The following is a 5,407-nucleotide window of genomic DNA, read 5'->3' on the forward strand; positions in this document are numbered from 1 at the left end:
ATCGCACGCGAGGGCCTCCCCTTTACGGGAACCACACCTCTCCTCGTGGTCTTGGCCTGAGGTGGCCGTGTGCGTGGCATGTGCCCCACGAGATACGCCCGCCAGGTCGACCGGGACGTGCGCAGTGAAACAACGCCCACACGTAACTCAAGCAAGACAAACATCTCGAGTAAGGCTCGCGGCACAGATAAGTGTGGGAGAGCTCCCGAGGCTCTACGTGCTGGCCAATCAGGTAGGTTTGCCCCCGAGTTACCGTGTGTCGGGAGATGACCTCATAACATTACAGCTCGTTACTGATTAATCTCGTTTGATACGGGGAGGCTGTCTGGACTTTTCGTAAGGGCTACTTGAAATTGCAGACTGGCCAAAGCTTTCGGAATCTTCTTGCGTTTAGTTTAGTTTTTATTTTGAGAGAGACAGACAGAGCAAGCAGGGAGGGGCAGAGAGAGGGAGAGAGAGAGAGAGAATCCCAAGCGGGCTCTCAACTGTCAGCACAGAGCCCGACCCCAGGGCTCGAACGCACCAACCGTGATCTTAACCGACTGAGCCGCCCAGCCGTCCCTGAAGCTTCCAGAATCATGACGTGCATTTCAGGGTATTTGAAAAGCACAGGAGGACACGGGCCGGTGTGCCGGGCACTCCGGGCTTGGTGATTACCTCAAGCTGCTGTGTAAGGAAAACCCCAGGGCTCTCGTTAACTGATGGCATGGAATCAGCAGGTCTCGGGCCTGCTGGTGGGGCCGGCCAATCTGTCCATAAACCTCCAGCCTGGAGCTTCCTCGCCGCCTCCCAGGGGTGGAGGTCTCAGTCTGTGTATTCTGGAGGGTTGGTGAGGAAGGAATACTTACAGAGACAACGCCGAGGACCCCGAAGGCAGGGGAGCCACTGTGTCCCTGACCCGCTGTGTCCTTTACTGAGCAGTGTGACGACAGCCGGGCAGCCGCATCAGGTTCCCCACATGGGAACGGCTTGCTTCTGGGCAGGGGCCCCTTCCGGGGTCTTTGGGAGCTTGGCCCCAAGTGCCGGCTAGCTGGCGAGCAGAGCAGCGGGCCGGCTGGGCTGCTGCTCTGATGCCCGAAGCGTCCCAGAAAATAAGGGCAAAGACGGAACCCAGCTCCAGCTGCACACAAGGGGAGGGTGTCCATGAGGAACACAGGGGCCAGACCAGACTGCCTTAACTGAAACGGGGCAGAAGGTACTGGGAGTCCCTGAGACACGGCAGGGTGGGTGTGTGTGTGTGTTTCTCAGAGGTGGTTTGATCCATGGCTCACTGATGCTGTGAATTTCTTTCCATCTCTGTGTGCCTTCTGCATAGTTGGCCTCGTTCCAAATCCAGCTCTCCCTCATGGGCACAAAATGGCTGCTCCAGTTCCAGACTTGACATCTAAGGAAAGAGAAGGTCTGTGCCAACCGTCTACATAGGGAACCACCCTGACTGGACCTTTAGCTTACGCAGCCATGCTTCCCTGCGGCCTGGGACCAGGAGAGGAGGGTGTGATGTATATGAGTGAGTCTAGGCCCTGTCTGAGAGAGGGGGTGTGGGCATCTCTAGGCCCCAAGCACGCGGGCTGTGGTTACTGGGATGGGGAGGGAGGAGGGATGTGGGCAGTCTTTGTGCTCAAGACGGTGGAGACAGGGCCAGAACTACGCATCCCAGGGCCGGACAGAACAGAGCCCGCGTGCTGCAGCAAGGCATTGGGTATTATTTCCTATGAACGCGAAGGCGAGAGATGCCTTGCGGGCAGGACAGAGGGAGGTCTGTGCAGGCCAGTGTCCCCTGCCTCACCTGGGAGGAGTAGCATGTCCTGGCAGGAAGCTGGCCGTGAGGCCCCAGAGGGAGGACTTGCGGGGTGGGGGATGGGGAGTGGGGGGGGGATGGTAGGGGGTGGATGGGGGAGGGGGAAGCCGGCACCCCTACCCACCCTCCTGACACTCAGCTCTGGCCCTCGCTCCGCCCATTCTGCCCTCACAACCGGTCAGTCGGGTGGGGACTTCTGCACTCCCCCCTTGCGCACGTGGAGACCTCGGCACAGAGCGGCGGCTCTCAGGATCACATGGCCAGTCCGCGGTGGCAGGATTCGAACCCGGTCCCGTCAGCCTCTTTCCAGCGTAACTCTCAAGTGCAGGGCCAGCTGCTCTGGGAGAGGAGACATGCAAGGTTGCAAGGTCGGGACAGCCTAGGTGTGGGTCATGGAGGCCGTGGGGAGGGAGCATGGACGGGGAGCCCGGCCCCAGGGAGCTGCCCAGCTCGGGGCTCAGACCTGTGGCATTGGAGACAATAGAGCAAGGAGGTGGTCTGGCCAGGTGGGAGGAGTTGTGGGAGGCTCTGCAGGGGCTCGTCCAGCAACCCCCCCCCCCCCGCCCCCAACCCCGGGGTACCTCTGCCTCTCCGGTGAGCTCTTGTGCAGAAAACCGATTCTCGGCCCTAGAAATGAAGTTCATTTTGTTTGGCGAGTGTGATCGATCACTGCCTCCTGTCGTGTATAAACTCCCTTCAGCTCTCCCTGTTTCCTGTGTGATGTGGGGATTGCATTTGCCCGCCAGCCAGTTCCAACATGCTGCTGGTTTCCTCATTAATTAATGAGTGCCACACAGTCTCGGATACCTTTTGTGCCTGTATGTTAGTCGCGATCTTACCTTTCAGGAACAACCCCTGAACACCCCCTGGTCATCTGAGGTAGGCTCTGGGGCTCAGTGGGCAGGGCCTGGCGATCCTGGGGATCCTGGGGACCTGGGCAGGGCTCCAGGAAAGATGGAAATGCTAAGCTGGAGGAGGCTCGCACAGCCGCCCGCCTCGCCCTGCACCCCCCTCCGGAGAGCCCCCCATGGGGCTGGGATGTCGCAGCCCTGCCTCCCCCTGCAGCTGTCGGTGACCTGCTCATACAGGTGCTACCGCCTCCAAACTCCTGGCAAATCCACTCTTACTCACTCTTACTGCGGTGTTAGTGGCTGATGGACATTTTTGGGGCTTTCTGTGGGTACGCCTTTAAACCCAGAGGACACGAACAGTGTGCCCTTCACCTGGATCTGGGGGCGCAACCCCAAACAGCCCTCCCTAGATTCAGATTTTCTTCAACATTCCTGTTTTTTAAACGGGATTTAATGGAAAATTCGAATTCGGTGCCGGAGGACATGTGTTTATTTTCGTACAAAACACTAGTGGGACAGGTTAGAATCTGTGTGGGATTTCCAGACTCCATGGCTCCCTCAAAGGGGTGCCTGCAGGTACCCGTCTGACAGACCTCCCTAGGGTCTCCCTCAAGGACGGCAGCTCAGGCCACCGCTGAAAGCAAGACCCTTTCTCAGCCTGCCTGGGAGTAGATCCAGAGACCCTAAAGTGGCGCTTGGGGGTGGACAGGGGAAAGGGGGTGAGGTCCAACGGGACCTGGACACCTGGGCTGACTCTGGCCTCCCGGCTCAGTCTCACCACGCATCCCAGTGGACAGTGGTCCTCCCGCCCACCCCCACCAGAGCAGAGTGAGGGGCAGTGGCAAGCAGGGCCGAAGGGCTCTGCGGGGCCAGGAAGCCCGTCTGGGCTGGGGGTCAAGAGAGCTCACCCGGGCCTCGGCCCAGGTCAGAGGCCCCCCGGGCCCAGTGTTTCTGCCCAGGCTGGAGCTGTCCAGGCTGTGGGAGGGGCCAGGATGCCTCAACCCACCCCACCCCCCCCCCCCCCCACTTGGTTTCTCCGGGCTGCACGCGTTCCAGCGAGACGTCTGGTGTTTCCCTGGCAGTGTCCCCTTGGAACCGGGGTGGCGGTAATGAGTTCAGGAGAACCGGAGTCCAGGGCCTTAGAAAGGCCTGGCCGAGTCACCTCAATTGGCGGAGGCCTCCCGCCTCCCCACTCCCCAGCTCCGTCGCCCATGGCACACATTTCAGGATGCCGCCCCCCCGGAAGACCCTGCAGCCCAAACCTGGGTCCCTTCGGTCCGGGGGGCGGGGCCGGGCAAGGGGCGGGGCTTGGGCCGAGGGGCGGGGCCCGATCACCACTCTGCGAGCACTCCAGCCGTGCTCGGGCTCCGAGGACAGGTCCTTCCCTGGCGCTCTGCTGCCCCCTGGTGTCGCGGCGCGGGCGTGCACCTCTGGCCTCACCTGTGGGCGAGCAGGTGCTGTGCGTGTTCCTGGAAGGCCACCCTGACGCAGTGACAGGGAGAGGGTGGGGATGGAGTGGAAGCTGCCCACCCCTCTGGACTCAGCTTTCGTGCCTCGAGGGTCCCTGACAAGTGCGTTGCTGCCTGCGGTGTGGGACCACCTGCGCTGCACCTGGGGAGCCGTGGTGCTTCGCCCGTGAGGACATTAGCTCCCACTGCATCCGCTCACTGTCCTGGGGCATGGGGAGAGCCCCCGACAAAGGTCTGGTGTGTACACGGAGCCTGTATTGTAATGGGGAAGGCAAGTGAACAAGGAAACCAATGCCCCAAATTGTAATGTAGCTAATCAACCATAACGCCGTAGAGCGTAACATCATCATGTCTCATGTGGGAAGTGCAGTTATGAGCAAAGCCAAGGGAGAGGCCAGTGATTGCTGCCCTGCTGGGTTCCACGGGGTGGCATTTCTACAGAGATGTGAGTGAGGACACGGAGTGGACATCATCCCAGGCCAGGAGACAGTGGTGCAAAGGCCCTGGGGTGGGAGCAGCTGGAGCCCAGTGAGTGGGGGAGAGGCAGGCAGCACGGAGGAGAAAGCGGGGTGAGGACGAGCAGATCCCAAGGCCTCGTGGGACTGTAGTACAGACGTGGACTTACTGTAGGTGTGTGAGAATCCTAGTGGGGACCCAGGGCACGGCAGGGAAAGCGTGGGCACGGTGTGATTCTCGAAGTCCCACTGTGGCTGGAGCAGGCGGGGAGCAGGGCCCAGGGGAGAAGGCTGAGGGAGGAGTTGCCGGGGGGTGAAGGCAGACTCCCAGGTGTCAGGCCCAAATCACCCACAGGTGTGCTGGGAACAGGGCCAGGTGACGTTTTGTAAATGGCCCCACTTTTGAGCCTCGGGTGACATTGCGCGCATTATCTCTTCATTTAGCACAATAACCCAGGGTGTTCCATGCCTTATCTGACTTGATTGGCACAGCCACCTTGTGAGTCAGGGTTATTGCCCCCGTCTCAGACACAAGGAAGCAAACGCTGAGGGAGTGACACTGTCCCAGTTTCCATGGCAGCGAGAGTGTGGTCAGGGCTCACCCAGGTTAGGTCGTGTGTGTGCGCACGGAGTGGAAAACTTGGGAGGTAATCCGTATGGCATGGAATTCACTATTTTAACTTGTACGGTTCAGTGTACCACTAGGCCGACAAGGCCGAGCAACATACCTAGTTCCGGAACATGCTCACCACTTCAAGAGGAAGCCCCTCACCCGTTAGCGGTCGCTCCCCAGTCTCTCCTCCTCCCTTCCCTGGGCTTCTCCAGATTTGCCTG

At 60.2% G+C, this 5,407-nt stretch overlaps 1 long non-coding RNA gene across 1 annotated transcript; it reads right to left on the reverse strand.

Moving 5' to 3' along the window:
* Nucleotides 1-1,911: 1,911 nt before the first annotated feature.
* LOC128313691 (uncharacterized) lies at nt 1,912-3,220 on the reverse strand. Its single transcript, XR_008294733.1, has 3 exons — nt 2,638-3,220; nt 2,380-2,425; nt 1,912-2,132 (listed from the first exon to the last, which is right to left on the reverse strand). It is a non-coding gene; the product is annotated as an uncharacterized LOC128313691 (long non-coding RNA).
* Between the last annotated feature and the right edge of the window lie 2,187 nt (nt 3,221-5,407).

The sequence above is a fragment of the Acinonyx jubatus genome, chromosome E3 (genome assembly GCF_027475565.1).
Source record: "Acinonyx jubatus isolate Ajub_Pintada_27869175 chromosome E3, VMU_Ajub_asm_v1.0, whole genome shotgun sequence".
Classification (NCBI taxonomy): Eukaryota; Metazoa; Chordata; class Mammalia; order Carnivora; family Felidae; genus Acinonyx; species Acinonyx jubatus.